Source organism: Vicugna pacos, chromosome 30, assembly GCF_048564905.1.
Source record: "Vicugna pacos chromosome 30, VicPac4, whole genome shotgun sequence".
In the NCBI taxonomy this organism is placed as follows: Eukaryota; Metazoa; Chordata; class Mammalia; order Artiodactyla; family Camelidae; genus Vicugna; species Vicugna pacos.
Genome location: NC_133016.1, coordinates 26,413,042 through 26,437,218, shown reverse-complemented (window position 1 = coordinate 26,437,218; position 24,177 = coordinate 26,413,042). Strand labels below are relative to the sequence as shown.

The 24,177-nt window shown below is 51.2% G+C and overlaps 2 long non-coding RNA genes across 2 annotated transcripts; one reads left to right on the top strand and one right to left on the bottom strand.

Moving 5' to 3' along the window:
* Window positions 1–1,572: 1,572 nt before the first annotated feature.
* Window positions 1,573–6,709, bottom strand: LOC140690325 (uncharacterized). Its single transcript, XR_012065566.1, has 4 exons — window positions 6,558–6,709; window positions 4,917–5,167; window positions 4,562–4,769; window positions 1,573–1,795 (listed from the first exon to the last, which is right to left on the bottom strand). It is a non-coding gene; the product is annotated as an uncharacterized lncRNA (long non-coding RNA).
* A 1,833-nt stretch (window positions 6,710–8,542) lies between these two features.
* Window positions 8,543–23,968, top strand: LOC140690319 (uncharacterized). Its single transcript, XR_012065560.1, has 15 exons — window positions 8,543–8,781; window positions 9,091–9,211; window positions 9,477–9,675; window positions 11,268–11,384; window positions 11,803–11,981; window positions 12,096–12,187; window positions 15,413–15,499; window positions 15,834–15,993; window positions 17,088–17,175; window positions 18,903–19,031; window positions 19,375–19,507; window positions 19,895–19,948; window positions 20,225–20,419; window positions 22,188–22,297; window positions 23,694–23,968. It is a non-coding gene; the product is annotated as an uncharacterized lncRNA (long non-coding RNA).
* Window positions 23,969–24,177: the final 209 nt, after the last annotated feature.

Genomic DNA, 24,177 nt, shown 5'->3' with positions numbered 1-24,177 from the left:
GGTGGGAGAGGGACAGATAAAAGGTGAGGTGAGCAGATTTGCTGCAGGTGAGCGAGTTCCCTTCAAGTAACATGTCATTCTCTCTGAAGCAGGAGGCAAGGCCATCTGCTGGGAGTCAGGGAAGAGACAGAGGGAAGCTTAGAGGTGTGCAGAGAGCATAGAATGTTGACACCACTGTGTGGCAAGTGGGGAAATGTGCTCACTAGAGAAATCCTGGAGGATTGCCTGGCAGTGGCAACATGCTGGGCATTGATTTGTAGTCTTAGAAATCTGTGCTGGGAGAGCCTGCTGCCTGCAGGCTCAGAACAAATAGAGCTGGGTGAACCGAGATGGAAGTCATCCTGGTGAGGAAATGAAAAGATCAAGGGTCAAGGGGGTTTTGTTTGTCATAAAGAGAGTGCTGACTGTGGATGCAGAGCTGGAAGGTGGGGAAGTGGAAGTAAGAGGAACGTGGACAGGTAGGAAAGCAGAGGAGTCAGTGCATGATGCCCCAGTGAGGGTGAAGGAGGGCCAACGAGGCTGGTGGAGAAGCAGCTGGATGGCTAGAGTTGGGCACATAAAGGAGAGAGGCTGGACCTGGGGTGGAGACACGCCCGGGTATGAGCCCGGGGGTAGGGTGAATGGGAGGTGTCTGGCTCAGGCTGATGGAGAAGAAGACCCTACAGTGACCATACTGGGTGGTGGAGGGAGAATCAACATTGACGTCTTGATGGTAGGCGGTGAGGCAATACAGAGTTGGTGGTCCAGCTGCTCCTGACTGAGGCAGATGAGCAGGGAGGCCAGGGTGGCAGGCACTGCTAGGAATGGACTGGGTTTTCCAGGTGTTCCCAAGAGAGGAGGAGAAATCACCTCATGGGGGAAAGTGAGCACAAGGAGGTCAACCCAGGCTCCTGATCAAACGGAGAGTGTGAGGGGGCAAATCGTCAACTCCAGAGATGGTGGCCTAGGAAGCAGGGACCATGGGTGAAGTGAGGGGACACTCAGAGAAGAGAGAGAGATGAGTCTTCTGGGTGTAGGGGGAAGAGAGGCCCCAGGACAAAGGAGCACAGGGGCACAGTGATGAGGATGGACTGGCTCTGTTGTGACACTGCAGGAATGGCTGGATCTTTGTCCTGAGGGCTTAGTTTGGGGGGGCTACTGGCCTCATGAGGGCCCCCCTCTCAGCAGCCTGGACAGATGCTCCCGCTCCTGATAGCTCTGTGGCCACCACTGTTCCCGGAAGGGCTCTGCCTCCATCTTCTATCAGGCATTCCTGCCCAGTCCCCGACTGCCAGCGAGGGAGCCTGGGCCTCAAAGCCGTTTGCCGTGGAGGGACACAGGCTCCTTGGAGAAGCAGGCTGATCTTATTTTTCTCCGTAACCCACGGCCTAGCAAAGTGCCAGCCTATGGGTGGGCCATTCAGGGGCTCGGATACTTCTTAAATTAACTCAAAGCAGTAGAATAGCAGAGCTGGAGGAAGTGACCACTGAGCTCACAGAGTTCACTGCCCACACCCCCATTCTACAGATGAAGAAACAGAGGCCAAGCAGCCAAGGTCATGCTGCTCTTTAATGCTGGCCTCTGTTGGGCATACCAAGTGATGAGCTGCACTGAAGGGCCTGAGAGGGGGCTCTGGGGTCAGACAGCTTGGGTTCAAGTCCCACCCCTGCCATTTACTAGCTGTGTGATTAATGACTGTCCTTCCTGTAAAGTGCCACCTCATTTGTTTGTCATGAACACAGAGTTCCTTGAACAGCAGGACAGAATTCTTTAAAGGTTTGCTGTTGCTTTTGTTACTATTATCACCAAGTGAACCCTGAAATGAAGAACAAAGACAGCAAGATTTTTTATTTTAAAAGATTTTAAAATACGATGATGACTGTTTGATTTAATCTATTCAAGTTTGCATTTGACCATTATTAACAACTGCACAATGGATGACTTTTGAGGAAATGTTACTTCATGTCTTTAATTCTCACTAACTACACAGGCTATTCAACAGGAAGCAATTTTTTTTCCAGGAAGAGGGACAAAAAGTTAACAATATCTCTGTACCTCTCGGTTCCCAGTGAGTTGGTTGTGATCTGTCAACCCAACTTTGGGGAAATGCCCTCTCCTCCTGGGCTCGCTGCACTGCCACGTGGCCTCCAGGGGGCGATTTACCCCCACACGAATCCAGTATCTTGGTTCATATCTTTGCTTCAGATCCCTCAAGGACTGCCCATGCACCAGGGCTCCATCTGCCCCGCCAGTCTCACCTGCTGGCCTCCAGGAAACTATCCTGGGTCTCAACCATCCTCTGTTCCTATGCCCGCCCCACTACTCTTCATTTTGTCCTTCAAGTGTGGGCTCCTGTGGCTTGCCACCAAGCAGGGGTCTCCCAGTCCTCCACCTTGGGGAACTGCATCGTCCTGCACAGTGCCTAGCGAAACTGTGTGGAGGCCGGAAGAATACAGAACAACAGGTGCTCAGAGGGGCTGCCTTTCCCACTGCAGGGGCCCTGGAGAGCTTTCTCCCAGCTGGTTATTCACAGGCGCTGAAGCTGTGGAATCTCGATCTTACCAATTTAAAGGGCATCATCACTAATTACAAAAGAAATCATTTTTTCAGTAGCAAAAGGAGAAAAGACTTTGTGCCCCATGCCCCCATCTTTCTTCCTCCGCCTTCAGAGGTGATTCTCACTCTCTGGGCAAGGGTAGAAAGCAACAAACAGAATATTATTTTTCAATGATTCTTCTTTCCCACTCTGAAGATTGCATCCCAAGACTGATGAAGGCTAGGATGGTTTGGCTTCCCTGTACTGAGTATTCAGAGGCTCAGGGTGGAGGGGGTTAGGGAGATAATTCAGCATTATGGAACCAAACAGAGACATTAAAAGGTTCTACTCTAAACAGAAAGGAAGCAGGATGCTATAGAAATGGGAAAACCATCATTGGAAATGAAATAACGAGTTACAACACAATAAACATGAAGATGTAAAAAAGAAAAAGTATATCAAAATACAAAAAGGTGGGAAAGGGAGACGGTAGCAAGAAAAGATAGATTTTTTTCTCTTTCTTTTTCCTTTTTCTCATTATTCTTAGGATGTGTTGGAGCCTACGTGATTATCAGTCTAAAGGAAATAGATATGATAATGGGTTGATATACTTGAAAAATAGGGTAACCACAAATCGAAAGCATATAATAGAGTTGAAAAAAAAAAACCAAAAAAGAAACAAACTCTAAATGGCTTAAAGACTTAAACATTAGACAAGACGCTAAAAAACTCTCAGAAGAAAACATAGGCAAAACATTATTTGACATATATCTCAGCAGTGTTTTCCTAGGGCAATCCACCCAAGCAACAGAAAATAAAAGCCAAAATAAACAAATGGGACCTAGTTACACCTATCAGCTATTTCAAAGCAATAGAAACCATAAGCAAAATGAAAAGACAACCTATGGAATGTGAGAAAATATTTGCAAAAGATGAGACTGAACATGGCTTAACTTGTAGACTATAAAAATAGTTCATACAACTTAATAAGAAAAAAAAATAAACAACCCAATCCAAAAATGGGCAGAACAACTAAACAAGCAATTCTCCAATGAAGATATACAAATGGCCAATAGGCATATGAAAAAAAGGCACAATATCGCTAATTATCTTAGAAATGCAAATCAAAACTACAATAAGTTATCATCTCACACTACTCAGAATGGCCACCATTCAAACATCCACTCACCATAGATGCTGGAGAGGCTTGGAGAAAAGGGAACCCTCCTACATTATTGCTGGGAATGTAGTTTGGTGAAGCCAATGTGGAAAACAATATGGAGATACCTCAAAAGAATAAAAAAAGACATCATTTGATCCAGCAATCCCACTCCTGGGAATATATCCAGAGGGAACCTTAATTTCAAAATATACTTGCACCCCAATGTTCACAGCAGCATTGTTTTCAATGACCAAGACATAGAAGCAACCTAAACGCCCACTGACAAATGACTGGATAAAGATGTAGTATTTAGATATAAAAGAATATTACACAGTTGTAACAAAGAAGGAAATAATGCCATTTACAGCAACATGGATGGACTTGGAGATTATCACACTAAAGTGAAATAACTCAGACAGAGAAAGACAAGTAACATATGATACCACTTATATGTGGAATTTTTAAAAAAGATACAAATAAACTTATTTACAAAACAAAAACAGACTCACAGACTTAGGAAACAAACTTAGGAGTTTGGGATTAACAATTACAAACTACTATATGTAAAACAGACAAACAGCAAGGATTCACTGTAGAACACAGGGGAAAATGTTCAGTATCTTGCAACCTATAATGGAAAAGAACCTGAAAAAGAATAGACTATGTATATGTACAACTGAATCACTATGCTGTATACCTGAAACTAACAAAACAGCTGTATATCTGAAACTAACAAAACATTGTAAATCAACCACATTTCAATTAAAGAAAAGATAAGCTCTAAATAGCTGTATTCAAAGAAAATCTTCAAATCTTACCTCCTACAAAAAGTAAAATGGGAAGCTTGAGCAGGACCAAATTATACTGAATGAGAGGTTACATACCTTCTCCAGCACGTGGCCCATGGTACACATACATCGTGTTTTCCTTCAGGTAAGAATGGCCCTTACTGCCCAGGGAGCGAGTCCTGCTGGGACAAGGCCTCTGTGGCAGTGGCCTCCTTGTCACCGCTCCATCTCACCAGAAGGCCAGGGTTTTCAGAGGGGAGGGAACACAGAGCTCATACACTTCAGATATATTTCCTGAGAAAAACTGTGGAAAGACCAAATTCACCTGCAGTGCAGGAAACATGAGCATGGCCCCTAAGCAGACTGACAAACCCGAAGCAAGACGGCCCGATGTTCACATCGGAACCAGAACAAAAACCGTCTGGCCCCAGTTAAACGATCACCATCTCACCTGCAATGAACTGTTCGTACTCATTGTCAGGGATGTTTCTGTTGAGACTTGAGAGATCAAAAAAGTCAGACCAGGGAATCCGGACCTGGTGGATGTCCAGGCTCTGCTAATGGTAGAGGCGGCCCCAAGGGGGTATCACCAGCACCGACTCTTCCATTTTCAGCAGGGTCTTCAGGAGGAAGGCGATGTGGATACAGACGCCCCTACGGAGGCTGAAGCCCTCCGGAGGGTTGACATAACACAGAAGGTACCTGGCAGGGAGCAAAGGAGAGCGGGTCTTCAGAGCCAGGTCTCTGCACAGGAATCCCGGCTTAGATAGAACAGATACAATGGGAATCTCTGCACAGCACATGGCCTAGACTCAAGACACGTTCAGCAGCTTCTGGTTTGTATAGTGGAGGCACTGCCCACCGATCTCTGTGTGGCCAATTATTTCGAGTCCGGGAGCACATGCAGAAGACATCTTGGCATCTGTCTATCAATGCTAAGCACCTGACTAGTACCTGAGCACCCGTTCTCCAGGGAATCTCAAACTTCTTGGCCTAAAGAACCCTGTACACTCTTAAATACTGAGGACTTCAAAAGGCTGCTGTTTATGTGGGTTAAATCTATCAATAGTTCCTGTGTTAGAAGTTAAATAAGAACTTTAAAAAATGCTTATGAGTTCACTTAAAAATAATAACAACCTACTACATGATACCATTAATACTCTTAAGCAAAAAATAAGTATATTTTTCTAAACAAATATCATTAATGAGAGGAATAGCAGTGATTTTAATTTCTGAGAATCTCTTTTGGACTGGTGAGAGCTTAATTCTATCTGCCTCTACATTACCTGTTTTGTGATATCACAGACTAGGTTTTCCCTGGAAAACCCCACAGGAAACTCGGGAGTGCAAGAGTGTGCAAAAGGCAGGTGACTTCCCGGCGTTCCTACGAAAATAGTCTTGCATCTCAGGGGCCTCGGACTCACTTTGATAACTGCTGCCCTACCCTAGGCGAGACTCTCCTACACAAGAGCCAGGCAAGTGTCCTGGCTTCTTTAATGAGTTACCGCAGCAACACCCCTCCCTTCTCTGTGTTAATGTTTCCCACAACCTCCATTACTGCAGATGAGGATGTAATCCTCAACTGAGGCCTCTAATCCCAGAAGACTACCAACCTTGAAAGGGAGGGCCCATCTACCATCTCTACACCCCGCACAGTCTATTTTGAGTCAAGCCCTAGATAACTGCTAATTGACACTGACCCTTGTCTTATTCCTGAGTTTTAGCGAAGGAGCCAACATCTGGATGGAACTGAAATTTCCCTGCTGATATACAAGGCTGATAAACCACCCTATTCCAACATCTGATTCTGGGGCTCTTCAAAACGCGGGTAAGGCCCCGCTTCATAAAAGACGGGTCCTCCACCTGCCCTTCCCAGGGGTTCTGGGAGGCCGCGGCCACGCAGGGCTACCCGGACTCGCGGTCCAAGCCCCAGAGCCCGAGGGGGAGGAAAGCCGGAGGCTGTGCCCCAGCCCTGTCCCCCCCGCCCCAACCCGCTCCCCGGCACCACAGCCCTCCCCGGCCGCCACACCAACCCGGATCCCACCCCGGTCCATGTCCACTGGCCCCGCCAACGGCGCTGCCGTACGTTTACCGTCTGTGAGACGCCGCCCCAGAAAGGATGTCGGCCGCCGACTGACGCGGCCAGAACTAGTGGCCCGGCCAAGCAAGCCGCCATCCCCAGCAGCAAACACCGCCATGGTCCCGGGCAGCTGCACACTTCCGGAGCCCGCTGCCTGCCCCAGAAGCGCACGCCAGCCCGCGAGGAGCGCGGCGTCTTTATCCATGGCAACGCCGCGGGGCCCTCCCCTAGCGCTTGCGTCTGCGTCCTCCCGAGGCTAGACGTGCGAGAGCAGAACTTTCGGAGCCAATGGGAGCAAGGGCGCGGCCAGGACGGGGGTGGGGGGAGGCTTATGGGGCAGCTGGGTGGGGCCGGGGCGGGCGGGGCCGCGCGGAGGTCCTCAGCTGCAGGTGGCACCGGCCGGAGGCTGGGGCAATGCTGCCAACAGTGGGCGGGGCGGCGGGGCAGCGGGGCGGGGGCACCCTCACATGTCTGTGTGCGGGGCTCAGCCTGGGCTCCGCGGCCTCCGCTTGCACCGGAAGTGGACCCAGGCTACCGGTGGGCAAGATAGAGGACTGAGCCCAGGCAGGCACGGCTGGCCAGGTAGGGCACCTGAAGTGCAGATCCGCCAGGCCGGCTGCCGGCCTTGAATACGCGCTGCTAGGCAGTTTCCAAGAAGACGGGATCTGTCCCAAGAGGGGAGGTAGGGCAGGGTGCCAGATGCCTGGTTGGGTGCGGTCTTACAGGAGAGCCACGTTGAGAGGGTGCAGAGCAGCCCCTGTGTTGGCGGGGCTAGGAATTTGGGGTATAGGGTGGGGATGATGTGTGCCATTCCCTGTGGTCTCCCAAAGAACTCGCACCCCCAAGCAAAGGACCCTGCTCCCTCCACCCTTCACTGCATCCCCTGCCTTCCCCAGCACCACCGCCCCTGCCCCCGGAGTGTCCCATGACCTCTCCCCACACCAGGCACCGTCCCTGTTACAGGTACTTATCTCCTGGTGGTTCCAGCCCAAGGGTGGGGGCTGTATCTGACCAGTTAGGATGCCTGGAGCCTTTGTATGAAACCTCAGACTATAATGCAGGCGTGCACAGAGGCCCCTCAAACAGGATTCCCTGCATTCCCTCCCCACCACGCACCCACAGCGCAGCTGCCACACCAGGCCAAGCCTGCTGGAGGACCGCTGTTCCCTCTCCACCTGTCCCTGATCAAGAGTGCACCGCCCACACTGCTGGGTATTTAGTGGGCCTTAGAAGAGCAGCTGGTATTTTCATGGACAAATATTTGCTCTTTTGGGAAGAGTTGAGTGCAAAGGGATGTAGGGTATGCCTTTTCTGTTGTCCTGGAACTGGTGACTAGGATGCAAACTTAAGTCAAAGCAGTTTTTAGAGAGAGCCGCAATATATCTTACCCAAAGATCACTGTTCCCCTACAAAGGCAACACCACCTGGCGGGTGGGGTCCTGGTCCCTCTTTCTGGAGGTTGGGCTTTGCACCCTCCAGCTGGGACAGAGCCCGAAACAGCTCTGAACACGCTCCAACAGGCTTTCCCAGCACAAACTGCCTTTATTTTGAATCTGGCTGAAGGAAGCAGCTGAGAAATCTGGGTAAATCTTCCTGGGTGTAACCATGCCTTTTGTGCTGAATGAAAGAGCGGCTCTCCACATGCTAACAGCTTAGAACTGAATGTGTGTCGAAGCCTTCATGCATGTAGCATGTTGGGAACAGCGTTTCATGGTGAGGGGAACTCTATAACTTACATGTGTATGGGGAAGCCCTCACTCCAACAGGGTTTTCCTGCACAAACTGCCTTTATTTCGAAATTGGCTCTTGCTGAGAAATCTTGGTAAGTGTTCTTAAGTGTAGCCATGCCCATTATGCAGGATGAAAGAGCGGCTCTACACTTTTTCACATCTCAGAAATGAATGTGTGTTGAAGCCGTCATTCATGTAGCGTGTTGGGAACACAGAATTTAGTGGTGAGAACTATGTAAATTACATGTCTATGATGAAGCACTCTCTCGAGCCGGGTATTCCAGTGCATACTGCCTTTATTTCGAAACTGGCTTCTCAGAAGCCTGTGGTCTCCACTGCAGGTCTGTCTCCAAACCCAGGGCCAGCATGGTAACTCTGCTCCCCCTGTCTATTCTGGAAGTTCTAGGTGTCCTCCATGGCCCTTCCACCATTATGTTTTTGGAAAACCCCGCAGATGGAATGGGCCTGAGAACAGGAGAGCTGGATGCCAGAAGCCACTGCCCAGTGTGAGGCTCCTGGGAGGGGCATCTCCTCTCCCTGGGCTCTGATCTAACCTCCCCTCTCCCCCACCCCCACCCCTCTCCTCCTGCATTTCCTGATTGATCCCTGGATAATGGTCCATACCAGGAATGACCTGGGAGAGGTTTTATGAGTCTTTAAGTGGAAAAGAAAAAAAAAAGAAATCTTTAGACAAGTTACTGAAAGTAACTTCCAGCTTTACCGGGAAAGACCTCATTCCAATGTTTAAGGCTAGTTGACAGGGTGTCAAATTGCTTAACCACTCACATCTGAGCAAGTGCTACCTCTCTCTCCAGCTCCCCGCAGCATCCACCTGTGGCAACTTGGCCAAAAGAAGGCAAGAAAGCTCTTTCCCCTCGCCAGCACCAGCGTGGCTTTGGAGTCAGTGGAGGCTGAGAGAAAGAGCCCCGCCCTGAGGTTTGAGGGGCCTCCAGCCACAGCCAGAGGAGCGGGGGTTTTCAGAGTGGCCCAGCAGGGAAACCAGGCAAGGCCACCTGGCCCAAGTCTTCCCTGCCCAGAGAGCCCCATGAACTGCTTTGGGCCACACTCCCCGTTTGGGCCCCCTGCAAAAAGTTACCACGGGAGCCACACCTGAGAAGGCAGAAGGACAGCCCTTTAGCCTGGGGTCCCAGCAGGTGTGTCCTGTGAGACCTGTGGCCACAAAAGTTACTTGTCTCTCCAGGTCACTGAAGGGACTGTGCTGGGCATCTTGGTGGTCAGGGACATGGGAACACCTCTAAACTCTGAAGAAGGACAGAGAGACCCTTCCTGGAAGCAAGGATTCCAGGGAGACACCTTGCCCAGAACTGGGGGACTGTGTCCTGAGTAGACCCCTGGGAGGCAATGTGGGGCTGTGGGGTCCTCTTCTGAGAAGGGAGCAGGTGAGTTTTCCGGGGGTGGGGTCCTGCTTTGTCCAGACATGTCCTTGTGTAAGACTCATTTACAAACACCTCCAAGTCCACCTAGGGGTGGCCCCAGAGGTGGGGGTAGAGGAGGAGAGTGAAGGGTGCAGACTTAGGGCCCCCTGAGCCACCCAGGGAGCCAAGGGTCAGTGGGAACATCTTGGGAGTCTAGTGCAGGGGTGGAGGACGAGCACTAAGAACATGCCAAGTCATGCAATATAGTGACCCATGACCACAAGACACAGGTGGCCGTACACCAAAAGAGGCAGATAGAAATTTAGACCCAGGATCTGAGAACCTTGAGAGGGGCTGGAGGGTCCCAGGAACCCTCAGGAACAGCTCTTCTAGGGGCACAGACATCCCAATACACACATTTCTCATGGAAGCTTTTTGGGGTGCAGAGTGAGTTACCAGGATCCTGAACTTAGTATGGAATCCCACCCCCTTGTTCATCACGGTACCTGGCAATAAATTGCTGTCATTTGTCCCTGGACATGCACAGGGGAGCTGACTGCTGTGGGGGTCACTGCAGGACTAGAATCTTCTGGTGTCTGCTCTGTGACCACAGAAACCCAGGGGGATTTCTCAACGGGAGAACCTGGAGACCATGCCTGCAAGGACCACCCTCATGGGATGGCCAAGGAGCTCGTGGTACCCAGGTCACCAAGTGACGAAGTTGTGAGGTTGCCTGGGGTATCGTGGGGGCATGTAGATTTCTGAGGTCAGCACGTGGGCCCAGCACTGCTGGATGGTCTGCACAAAGAGGGCCCTGCCCTCCTGATGATGGCTCTTAACACCTGCAGGGAAACTGCTCCCAGGGCTCCTGGAGGTCCATATTGAGAGTGTCCTGCCAGCCTTGTGGGGTCACCTTCCCCTGATGCAGAAGCAGACCTCTCTCCCTTGAGGCCCAGGGGACACCTGGCTCAGGTGCCACCTGTGTGCCCTGGACACGCAGAGCCCCAGAGCTCTGGCACAGCCTGGGGTGTGGTGGTGTCCGGGCAAGAAAGGCCCTGGGAAGGGGGTCATTCAAGGGCAGAGGCCACTCTGCAGGGATGCTGGACCTGGCAGCAATGCACTGCTTCAGTAGTCCCTTGGGTTGGGTCTCCAACCTGTGGGATGGAAGGGCCACTCCTTCCTGCGGTGCAGTCGGGGGAACTAGATCCATCGTCAAGGTCAGCCCTGAAAATGGAGGCTGCGCTACCTCCATTCCTGGAAAGAAAATCAGTCCCCTCCAGTCCAGGTGATTCAGAAAGTCATTCAGCAATGTTCGGGGCCTCCACTTTAGGCTTTGAATTAGAGCTGAGCGGCTTAGGAGGCCAGATCCCTGTCCGTGGCTCCAGGAGCAGGCTTTCTGCTGGGGGACAGGATCCTCACAAACACCTGTGTCTTTGTGGGACACTCCCCTCTGACAAGCTGGGAGGCAGGGTGCAGTTGTGGGAAATCGTGTTTACATGAGCAGAGGGCCACCATGTGGTGGGGGCACAGGAGACTGTGAGAATGAGTCCCACAGCCTTTCTGGAATCAAAAAACTGGCAAATGTGAAAAAGTGCATAATTTGTTTTATTGAACAGGCTGCTTATGTACGTTTGGAGGACCAGGTTCAAGGACTCAGCATCCCTCCAGGACAATAGCCTCAAGAGAAGAACAGACAGAGCAGGAGGAGATCTGGGGTTTCTCCCAGGAATGAGGTGGAACAGGGATTTCTGCAGATTTGCAAGGAGTCCCCGACCACTGAGCATGGGGTTACAGCCCCATGAGCCCCTGTCATGTTTGGCTTGGGCTCTGGTTCTGGCCTGCTCATGTATTCTTCCAGCAGAGTTCCAGAAACTCAGAGGGTGGACTTAGAGGGGCTGCGTTTGGAACCTAGTGAGGAGTTGGAGGGTCCTTTATATTGAGTCCCTTCATCCTAATCACCGTAGCTGAAGCCCAACACCCCCCAGGCCCCCATGGTTGCCGGGGAGGGAGAACAAGCCTGGCAGGCGACCTAGGGGTCCCACTACTGTGTCCTTCCCTTGTCTTCGTTCCCTTTCACCCCAGAAGGTGTGATTGTCTCGTGTCATGGTGGCCTCCACAATGTCCCTCCCAGTAATCTCTCTTCTCCATCAGGTGGGGTTCCCAACCCCGCTCAGCCTTCTCTGCATGGATGCTGAAGGACCAGGCCCACCTGAAGTTCTGAGCTCGAGCAGTAAGGTGGAAACAAAGAAACCAATGGAAAAAAGAAGCAAGTGATTGTGGCAAAGCTCCCCACCACAGAGAAGCTGCCCTGAGTGGAAGGGAGAGTGTGGGCATGCCCGTTTGTTTCCTATCTCCCAGTGCTCTTAGCTTTCTTATTGCCTACCTGCATGGTTACAACAAAATGATCTGCAAAACTGAAAATATTAACTCTCTCGCTTTTACAGAAAAGGCTGGCCAGCCTCTGGTCCGGTACCAGGCAAGAGATTGGAGTTCCTTTCCAGTTTGGAAACATCTTGGCAGGCCCAGGTTTGCAAAGGTCTTTAAGAGTAGTTACGGAGTTTTGCTTTTAAACTTTTTTACGGCTGTATATACTTGTGAGATGTGGTTGTGATGTATAATTCTGAGTCGGGATTTTCTCAAACTGTTTCTCACTTCTTATACCAGACATTCCTAAATTCCAAGTGGAACTGCATATTAAGGAAGCCATGGAATTTAGCAAAAGGATACAGATCTCATTTCCTTTTAAGCATCGATGTACCTCCATCATGGCAGTATTTGTTATGTGTTATTGATAGGGGAACTAAGTAGTAAACAGATTAATAGAAAATAGGGGATTTTAGGTACACAGGTTCATCTTTTCAACATTGTTTGTAATATTTGCAGTTTAAGATGACCATTCCTGAGAAACAGGCAGCCTCTTAGAATGAAATAGCATTTCCTCTGAACCATAATTAATTTTTATTTTGTAGACAGCAGGAAGGGTAATAACACGTCACACATTTGGGGACGTCAAAGAGAAAATGTAACTTTCTGGGAGCGCACTCCCCCGCCTCCCCCTGCCCTTTTTACTGTCCCATTCTCCCTGGAAGGCTCTTTCTTATCTTCTGCTCATGGCTCCAGTAACTCTTTCTTCCTCCTTGTTCCTCAGCTGGTAAGGTTAGTTTTCTACTTTGAACAAGCAAACAAGCCAACAGAAGAGAAATTTCACAAGCAACTCCCAGCACATCCGCTCGCCTTCTGATGTCTGTGACCTCACTCTCGGTGCCCCACCGCTTATTAAAAGTGGCATCGAAAGCCAGTTCCTCCAAAAGTCCCTGAGGCCCCATCCCTCCCATCTTCTCTGGGTTGTCACTCCCAAAACCATCCTCTCTTTCACTGCCTCATCTATTTTGTTCTCCTGCTAGTTGGCACCATCAGTATATAAACGTCCATCCTCTTAAACCAACAGCACTCCTTGACCCTAATTCACCCCTACCAATTGCCACCCTGTGTCTTTGCAGCAAATCTTTAAGGAGTTGTTTAAACTCACTGTCTGCATCTTCTCTTGAGCCATCCCATTTTACACCCATTCTGGCTTTTCGCCTGATCCCTCGCTCTATGGAAACTGCCCTGTCAAGGCCATCAGTGACCCCATGTTGCTAAATATAGTGGTCAATTTTGACTCCTCATCATGCTTGGCCCCTCGGCAGCATTTGACCCAGCTCTTCCATCCCTCCTGCCCCGTGTTCCTGCTTCACTCAACCTCCAGCCCATCTCTCTGTCTGTTTCTGCTTTTGGCCTGCTGGCTGGTCCTTTGCCAATGTCTCCTGTTTTTTCCAAACATATACTGTGGGTGTTCCCCAGGGTGGGTTCCTGGGCCTCTCCTCTCTCTCTCTGCTATTCCTTTGGTGGAAGCAACCCAGCCTTGGAAATTGGCATGCCATCAATTTCTCGATTTCTCCAAAATTCCCTGATTTCCCCTTTCCATCTGAGCCTTTATCCCTGAGACTCACATCACATTCTTTTCCTTTCATTCATCTTGCTTTCACATTCATACATATGTTCTACTATGAAATTACTTTTACAAATTTTGAATCAGTACATATATATCATGTAAAATGCTCAAATATGTATTATTTCCACTAAGATGCTAATTCTACCTTAGAACATTTCTGCACTTCTGTATTTATGTGAATAAAGCGAATAGTATTTCTACAAGCCTCATAGTTAAACACTGTTAGTTTGGGGCTATTATGTAACATGAAATAATGGTACATCAACATAGTCGTTTTTCATTTATTTTTATGTAACACCGAGATGAGGCTTTTGCCCTGAAGACTGGTTTTATTGAAATTTTACCTACGTTACGGACAGTCAGTTTATGTGAAAGCCCTCATTTCTCCCCTTTTTGATATATGCTCCATTTGGCTATATATAACATATAACTTGGCATGAAACAAAATTCCCAAATCATTCACATAATACAATTAATATGTTTAATTATATTTTTTAAATGTTAAAAAGAAAAAGAAAACAGATTCCTCTACCTATTAGGCACTTCTGTGGCAATATGTAACACACCCCTTAACCATGACATTGAAGAACTGAGCTGATACCAGCCCCTTTCCACCTGCTCAGCCCCACCTTTTCCCATCCCCTTTCCCATCCGGAGAGGACATCCCTCCCATTGTCCAGGCCCAGATGTTGGAACCGTGTCCTTTCTCTCTCTTTCTTTTACACTCACAGACAGCAAATCCAGCTTGTTAGAAAATTCTGGATATTCTGTCTTAATTAAATACCTGCTCTCTGCTCCCCGCCCTCCTAAGAGCCACCTTCAGCCTTTCCTGGATACCAATAGCCTTCTGTTTCCATCTTTGCTTTCCTACAATCTCTCATCCACACAGAGTCAGAGGGAGCCTGTAAAAACATACATTGGGGGTGGTGGGTGTTGCTCAGTGGTAGGGCGCATGCTTAGCATGCTTGAGATCCTGGGTTCAATCACCAGCACATTCATTAAAATAAATAAATTACTTCCCCCCAAAAAACACAAACACAAAAGCATAAGTTGGACTACATCACCCCTCCCCTCAAAACTCACTAAACGGGTCACCATGTCATTAGGAGCCAAAGTCGTCACAAAGGCCTCAGGACCCGGCGTTCTCTGCCTCTCTGCCCACACTCTCCCCCTCACTCTGGGGGCCTCTGGCTCCGGCTCTTCCTTCTTCCTCCGGATCTATTCTGCTTCAAGTTCATTACTCCGTGAGATCTGCCAGGATTGCCTTATTCTCTCCTGCCTGCCTCCCAACCCACCGCCATCACCCGAGTTTGCTCATATCACTCTTTTTTAAAAATTTATCCAAACTCTTGCTACCCCAACATGCTGCCTGTTTCCTCTGCTAAAATTCTGAGCCCCCAGTGATGGGGAGTCATGTCTATTTTGTTGACTGATAAAGCCCGAGAGCCTTGGGAACGGTCTAGTTAGGAGATTCCCGTATGTAGTAGGAGCTTATACACATTTGCTGAATGAATGTAGATGCCCTGGTCCAATCCGATGGAGCACTTCTGTGACGTGCTCAAAGAATAACTCTCCTTTCCACCTGAGAGGGGGTGACAACTTCCCTGGTGATTAAAGGCAAGAATTTTTTTGCTTTATGCTGTTAACCTTAGGCGGGGAGACTGGGGGATCTTCATATATATTTTTAAATTTGGTTCACTCTGCAGTTGGTCTTTGGTCTCTGTATAATTTTGAGAAACTCTTTATGAGTGATCATTCTTTGATCAGATTGAACAGGTTCCAGGGGGAAGGACCAAGCCTGTCCCATCAGCCATTCTATGTGTCTTGTCCTGGGACCCAGTGGATGCTCAGCATGTAAGTGAACCGACAGGAGTGAGTGAAGAGATGGGAGCATCTCATTATTGTGGCGGATCTCTGTCCAATGCCTTGAGATTTGGAGAAGGGTTTACGAGTGCAGAAGGGAGAGGTCAGGTCCTCTGTACTTTTCCTGAGTGCCCTGGCCTTACCCATTCCCCCAGCCCCCTCTGGGCAGCCAAGCCAAGGAGCTGGGCCACCAGGGGTTGTGCTGATCAATAATCCACCTTCACCCCAATTCCGGGGGTAGGTACACATGGTTGTAGACACTGGAGTCAGGTCCTTGGAGGAATTCCTCACCGAACTATGTTTTGGACCTTTTATTTTTCTCTAGAACCTCCAGCTGAAGAAGATTGTTTTAGACACATGAAAGTTGAGGACACCTTCTGTCCCCTCGCAACCCAGGTGGGGCTGGGAGTCTGCTGTTTCTATAGCCGGTGGGCTCGTGTTGATTTGGGCATCCCTGTGCCTGAATTCCTGCAGTACACTCGGTGGTAAGGTTGGGGGTGCCTGGCAGGGAGGGAAGCGGGTTGGGAGACTGTACAGCTGGGCTGATGTTAACCTGGGGTGAGCGGGAGCTTGCTGATGCATGGCATCTCGGGGCAGGGAACTCTCCACACTCAAGAGGGGTTCCCACTCCCGCAGGGGCCCTTTGATCAGGGTGCTGGGCTGTCAGGGGACCACAGGGGTCCCAGTGAGGATTAGGGTGCCTTCAGGCAATGGGAAGTGTGGGGTCCAGTGGCAATTGAATTAACTGTGCACCCAAACCCAGCCCCCACCTCTTTCAGCCTGTTTCCTAATCTGCAAAACTGGAATGTTATTAAACATCTCACGGGGTCATTGATGGGCTGGGACAGACTAGACAGTCAGGAGCTGGAATTCCTCTGTCCCCTGATTGTTTGCCTTCTTTCTGACTATTTGCTCTCACAAGCTCAGTCTCTCTGTCTCTCGCTCTTTCACTTCTAAGTGTCTCTCATGCTCTGGTTTCATTTGATTTCCAACCACCGCCCCTCCCCTCCGCCAAACTCCAGATGAGTGAACTTGATTTCTATGTGTCAGTTCCAAATTCCCAGGAAAGATGCTCTGTCACCCTCTGGATCTGCTGTCCAACCCATGAGTTGTGGCCAGAGGAGCGAGTCCTTCTGGGACCAGCAGAGGGTCTCTGCCAAGCCCCCAGCCACCACTGTGGGAGCACATAGCTCTCCGTGGAGGAAGTACTGGCTGTGACCTTGTGTCACTAAGTGTGAATTTATGTCTTCTCTTGAACCACCTTCATCCTCCTAAACAAAGATGAAAATTAAACACTCCCGGGATTTGTGTCATGGAACACTCAGGGTGGGGGCTAATGGGGCTGGAATTTCTGCTGTATTTAAGGGGCTACATTGAATCCCCAATGAGAGCCTACAAAGGGAACAGCACCGGCCCCACCCGGCACTTAGGGCGCTGAGTCTGCGTGACGGTGAGCCAGGCTTCTGACCACAGCTCAGGGGTCTGGTCTGACCAATTAGCCTTTGAAACCAACCAGCTTTGGATTCCTCAATCCCACCCTGAGGTTTTACCTGAACCATCAGCTTCTGTATCTCTGAAGACAGATGCTGAGGACCCTTCACGTAAGCCGTTCGCACAGCCCTGTTCAGGCCTTTGTGCTGCACGGTCTGCCCGGCGAGCTGACCGAGGTTGGTATTTTACTGATGTTAGAAGTAGTCTGGTTTCCCAATGTACTGTTTCACTGAACAAGCAACAGAAGCCACTTCTCGCTGATAAAAGCAGAAAAGGGACATAATGAAAAGATACTGGGAGGGTGTGTGGAGTGGCCAGGACCGGAGCCAACCCAGGAGCTGTAGGAGGTGTTAGGGAGCCCCAGGCACCAGGCTGGGAGGGGTGCTACCGGGCCCCCTGCCACCCCAGAAGGGACCCCCCTCCACCCGACCCTCCACCTCACTCACTGCAGGTTCATGTCCCGGCAGGGCCAGGTCACACTGAAGCCACCAGCACACACCTCAGTTGGGGAGCTGGCCCCGTCTGAGCTGCGGGCGTGCCTGGTGTGGGGAGAGGCCCAGTTAGAGGAAGGCAGTTCCCCTACTGTTCCGAGTTAAGGTGCAAGTCAGTGCCCATCACTCAGGAGAGCCAGGCTGGACGGACCTCATTGTGGTGACTAGGCTGTCTGAGTTCACTTATTACTTTCTACGTTTGAAGGCCCTGGAGGGAGAAAAAGTGAAGGTTCTAGTACTTATTTTGTGTTTCCCACGTACCAGGTGTGGTAAACAAGCCACTTCAGACAAGGCCCGGAGCAACCATGTAAATAGGCCACGGAGCAAGTCGTGCAGTCAGGCCTCTGTGGTCCCGAAACCCGTGTCCCCATCGGCTCCATAGTTACCAGTGGAAACTAGGGGGATTTATGGGACTGTGTGCTCCTGTGAGGGCTGGGATATGTGTGTTTAAGTCCACATCTTCAGAAACTCGGCTAGAACCACAGCCACTGATTGCACGGTGGCAGAGGAAGGGAGGATTCCAGCCTCTGGTCCAGCTCGTGTGGAGCTCAGAAGTTCTTCCTCCTGTCCTGAAAATAACACCAAATCTGAGGGAGCTGCAAACCCACTGCTCTTCTTAGATCCCAGAAGACTGAGGGGGAAAGCTGCTTCCAACCCAGAGAGGTTGCAAAGGGAACAGCGGGCAGGCTTGGAGAGTCACAGCTCCCAAGGCAGAACCTGCTTTTGTAAGAACCCCGGGGGCAGGCAGATTTAACAGGTCCCTGAGGCCAGCAGGAGGCTCAGTGTGGGGAAATCAGAGTGTGACAACTCCAGGGGGCCAGTCAGAGGGGCCCCATGCTCTTTTTCATGTATTTTACATCCAGGACCGTGTCCTGTTCTCAGAATGAAGGTCAGAGGATAACTCCTCATGCTTCCTGCCTGGAGAGGAGAAAATAACTGTATTGAAATACACCCAGAACATTCTGTTTCATTGGGGGAAGTTGTTTTTTGTTTGTTTTTTTAATGAGAAATTATTTTACCAGAGCCTAACCAACCTGGGAGAAGGGAAATCCCTTCTGTGTCACCCAAATTGGGGTGGGGGGAAAGAGACACACTTGTGGAGGTCACAGCTCAGGGCACAGGCTCAATGAGAACTAATCACAGGACTGCAGATGCCCTGCTCTGTCCCGCTCCCCCAACACCTTACCTCCATGTCAGTAGGGCCCGTGTGTAACAGGAATAATACTAACAGAAGTAAATGTCTCAGGAGTGTCTAGGGAAAACCCAAAGACAGCGGGGAGATGAAAACAAGGACACACAGGCTGTTTTAGCCTCTCACACCAATAGCTGTAGCAAACTACACACAGCCCAGCCCCAGTAGAAAAACAGACAACCTCACAGAAGAAATTATTTATTTTGGTTCTCTTACCCAGTGCATTCCATGGTGCATCCTCGCCTAGAATTGAGTGGAAGCAAGTCCATCTCAGAAGGGACATAACTGAAGAGGGATGGCTTCCCAGACTCTGAGGGGCAGAGAGAGCACCAGCCTGGGTTAGAGAAAGGTGAGGGGTGGGGTAGGGTGTGGGCTGCCTTCTTCCCCATATAAGGAACCTTCCTGAGGCCAGCACAGTAGGAGGGAGGGCCATGGGGTGGAAGCAGCCAGACTTCATCCTGAGAACTGTTGGGATGCCTCAAAGGGACCATTCAGGTGCCCAAACTGGGCCCTGATTGAGGGAGCCAGTCGGTCTGACTCAGAGCCCAGGACTGAGGTGGGCTCACAGCAGGCCGGTATTACTTGGCCGGATCCATTTCACTTCTCCGAAGCCCTGTGTAAAACATGAAGCGTGGACGGCCTGGTGAGCACAGCTCTGCCCTCAAGACCGGTTTCAACTCCTCTCTTCCCAGAGAACAGCATCTCTGAACCCGTCCTGGGTGACCTCACAGAGATCACCCTAGTGGCCCAGGCTAGTGACCGGGAACATGTACCTTCCTGCAGGCAACCCCTGACGTCCACTGATGCATCATATACTGGCAAAGAGTGAGTCACTGTGCATTGGTCTAACAGCAGAGGCTCTGCCAAAGGCCCAAGAGGTGGTGTGTGGGACATGCAGGGGTGCAGGAGTGTAAGCAGCGCAAAAGTGTAACTGGTGACAGGGGTGCAGGGGCTGTGGAGGGCGCAGGCATTTCAGGGGATGTGGGGGTGGAGGGATGCAGAATTGCAGAGAGTAGCAGGGGTGCAGAGGTGCAGGGAGTGTAGGGATGCAGGGAGGTGCTCAGGGACCTGGCCAGGATAAGAAGGCAAGTGCACATCCTTGCAGTCAGCCTGACCCCGGTAGGCTATTGCAATGCTTTTGGGCGGCGGCGGCGGCGGTGGCGGTTGGGAGGCTGCCCGGGCAAGCCGATCGATTTCTTCTCTTCCCTGCAGCCTGGCCTGGGGTGGGGCTTGGCCGCCGGAGATTCGCCAGATGTTGCACTCCAGGTAAGCTTGCTCCTGGTAGGTGGGGCGGTTAGGTCAGAGGGCGGTGGCAGCGGCAGAGGGGCGGAGCGGGTCTACCCCTGGTGAACGGGTGGAATAGCTGCCTTGTCCCGGCTGCTGGGCCTGGGAGCGGCCTCTTCTTCCCCAGGTCGCCAGACACTCCTGTCCCACTCAGCTTGCTGAGTGCGGAGTGGGGGCGGGGCCGTTAAGGTGCGGGACCCACGGGGGGAGGGAGGCTGCCGCGGGGGAGCCGATCAATTCGCTCCACTCTCCCCGGAGGCGGAGCCAGGGGCGGCTTCTGCTGCCCTAGAGGCGGGACGCGGGTCTCCAGATGAACTTGCTCCTGGGAGGCGGCGGCGGAGGCGGCAGGGGCAGGGGATGTGTTCCAGGGAGTTGCTCCATTTCTTCTCTCCCCCACGGCCTGGCTTGGGGGCGACGTCTGCCGCCGGAGATTTGCCTGAGGTCCGACTCCAGGTGAGCTTGCTCCTGGGAGATGGGTGCGGTGCGGTCAGGGGGCTGGTAAGGTGGTGGCTGCAGGCATAGGGAGGCTGCCCCGGAGGAGATTGTGGATTAGCTCCATGTCTGCACCGCGTGGCCTGAAGGCGGCCTCTGCTGCTCCAGGTCCCGGGACACCCCTGTCCCACTTTGCCTGCTGGGGGCGGGAGGCAGGGTAGTCAGGGTGCAGGGGTGGCGGTGGTCGGGGGCCTGCAGCGGGGGAGCGGACCATTTGCTCCCATCTTCCCCGCGTCTTGTCCTGGGGGCGGTCGCTGTTGCCCTGTGTTATGAGACGCGTGTATCCTAGTCGGCCTGACCCCGGGAGTTGGACTTGGTACTTTGGAGGTGGTGGCAGCAGCGGCAGGTTTTCCCATGGAACTTGTCCATTTGCTCCCACTTCCCCCCATGGTTTGCCCTGGGGGCGGTCCCTGTTGTCCCAAGTTCGTCGGACGTCCATCTCCAGGTCAGCCTGCTCCCTAGAGAAGGCCACTGTGAGGTCATGGGCAAGAGTGGTGGCTGCTGCGGGGGTAGGGGCTGCCTTGGGGAGCTGGTGGATTGGCTCCCGTCTCCCCGATGGCCTGGTGTGGGAGTGGCCTCTCCTGCCCCAGGTCACCAGACGCACCTGTCCCACTCAGCCTGCTGGGGGAGGGGCGCCCTGGGCGGTGCCTTTAAGGTGCGGGGGTGGCGATGGCGGGGGTAGAAGACCTGCAGCGCGGAGCCTGTCAATTTGCTCTCCTCTTCCCCGTGACCAATCCTGGGGGCGTCCTCTGCTGCCCAAGAAGCCGGATGCCCGTCTCCAGGTCAGCTTGCTCCTGGGAGACGGGCCCGATGTGGTCGAGGGGCAGAGGCAGTTGCGACGGTCGGCTGCCCCGCCTAATGGGGCCACTTCTTCTCCTCTCCCCTGACCTGGCCTGGGGACGTCCTCTCTGGCGCAAGATTCGCCTGACACCCCACACCTGGTCTGATTGCTCCAGGAAGGTGGGCGCGGTGAGATCAGGAGGTGGAGAGGACAGGGGCTGCCCCTGGAGAGCTGGAGGATAAGCTCCAATCTCTCTGCAGGCCTGACGTGGGGGCGGCCTCTGCTGCCCCTCATTCCCAGGTCACACTTCTCCGGGTCATATTTCCCCGGGGTTGCGGTAGGGTGCGGGGGCGTCGGGGTGTTGGCGGGGGTATGGAGCCTGCCGCTCGGGAGCTGGGGGTTTAGCTCCCATCTTTTCCGCAGATTGGCCTGAGGGCAGCCTCTGTTGCTCCAGGTCGCAAAGCAATTTCTCTGACAGCTTAGCCACCGGAGGTGGGCAGGATGGGCTGAGAGGGCTGAGGCAGCCGCCAAGGCAGCGACGGAGGGGGCTGTCCCTGGCCAGCTGGTCAATTTGTTCCCATCTCAACCTTTGCTGCCGCAGTTTCGCAGAACGCCCTTCTCCAGTTTATTCTTCTCCAGGGAGGTGGGCGCAGTGCATGCAGCCCGAGGTCTGGGCTCTCCCTTGGGAGGGGCAGAACTCTCTTGTTCTCCTTTGTCTTTATTCTTCAGCGAAGTGGTTACTGGACGCAATTCTTAATTCTGAGAAAGTGTAGCCTGTGTTATGGAAGAGCTGCTGGACAGTGAGGTTTCTGGGTGGATTTTCACATCAGCTGATGCCCCAGGCAGGCAGGAAAGCTATTACTCAGAGCTTCTTAGTCTGGGGTTGGGGATGGCCCCACCATCCTCACCATGCTTTTTAAAAATGTGTTACTCCCCTCTTTTTCCTAGGTGACATTTTAGGTTATTGGGTCTCAGATTGCTGACACACTCATCCCTGTTCTCAGACATCTTTTAAACTTGGGTGAAGTGATAAGTAGGGGAAGATGATTTACTGAAAGGTAAGAATACTTAAATTCGCATTAAAGCTACATTCTGTCAATCTTTCTAAAATGATTTTCCTCTGATTCTAAATCCACGACCTAGTGAATGTTGTACTCCTGTGTAAAATCATTGATCTTCACATCACATTTGTTGAGTGGTCAACGAGATTTGTTAATTAGATTATTCCTGAAAGGAAAAGTTCAGGCTTTTCAGAATTCCTTGTCTGATGTCACCCAGGCAGTCACAGTAGAAGACAGAGCTGATATAAAAATCCCTCAGCTGCCTGAACTGCAAAGCTTCTGGGATTACTGATCCCTGAAATGCAGGTGACTCTTGATGATAATCTGGGGGATGGTTTAAATGATCAGATTCTTCCAGTCCTATAAATGGGTTCCGTGGCCCCAGCCCCGGGAGAACTGGACATAAGGGCCATATCGTGTGTGGTGGGATGGGAAGGCAAGGTGTAAGAGCTGGAATCACTGAGATTCCACACTCGCTAAACACAGACTCCAGAGCCTAATTGTTGTCAGGTTCTGTTCTGGATTTGAGAGTGTGTTCATACATGATTCTTGCCCTTCTGGAGTCACTGCCTGGGTGGAAGTAACCTTTACATAGATCTGTGGAGGATGACATTTAAGTAGATGGGCTGTTATGGTTCTCAATGTGCCCAGGCTTGCTCTTCCAGGCACTCGTGGGACTAACGCGAGTCATGTTATTCACTCATTCACTGATTTATTACCCTTGAATTGATCACTCGTCCCACAGTAAGTGAAACAAGGTACCAGGAAGCTGAGTTTTGTCCCCTCTCCTATCACTGATTGTTTTTCAGTCGGGCGCCCTGCGTATGCATTGTGAAACGGTGGTATTTCGTGCCCAATGGGGCAGCACTGTCAGTTCTGAGAATCAGGGGAGACACATGGGTAGGACAGCACCCTGACACACATGGCACCCCCCATCCCGTGAGACAGAATTGTCGATGCTCAGGTGACCCGATGTAGACTGCGGTGCTAAACCTGAGCATGTTTAGTTATCCTGGTGGCTATGAAAATACAGACTACCAGTCGCTACCTCTGGAGACTCTGAGGGTGTGCACCCCAGGATTCTGCATTTTAAGAAGCACTTTAACGAATCCTGATGAAGAGATCTGAGTGTCCCACGGAGAAACACTGGTGTGCGAGGCACCAATATTGACGATTCTCAGGGAACGATGTCTTTTTAGGATGGTCCATGGGCCCTCACTTTAGACTTTTGCCTTGAGTTTAATTGTATGTGTTCAGAAGTGATGTCTTTCAATTCCAGTGCATGTCAGCATGCTCTGTGCAGGGATTTACTCTCAGTAGATGGCAAAAACTATGATTCTTCAGGTCACCGAGCTACACTGTGAACGATATTTTATTTTGGTTTTCTTTGTAGCAATGCAGAGTCTCCCGAGAAGAGATTTAGACTCAACAGCTTTGTGTCAGACTTTGGAAGACCGCTGCTGCCCAAGGTGTTCTCTGGCAGTGCAATGACGAATCTAGGTCCCTCTTTCACTGCTACATCAATGAAGTGGACCACTTGGACAAGGCCAAAGCTGGTATCCCTACCATAGCCCTTTACAGTGTTATTCGGCTCCAGGAAGCCATCAGATGCAGCAGGTGTCCAGAGGAGGAGCCGAACAGACTCATGAAATGTGACATCCCCAACTTTATCAACACGGACCAGAACTCTGCCTTTGTGGAAGATGATTTCCTGATTTTGTAACTACCGATTGTTCTAGAAAATAAGCCAGTTGCCCAGAACTCACACAAAGACTTGAATTGAGAAACGTGCTTTCTCAGGTATCTTTCTGAAGATGTGAAGTCTGTCTTTGTATGGAAGGAAGTCCCCTTTCACAAAACTGAATGTGTTTGTGTCT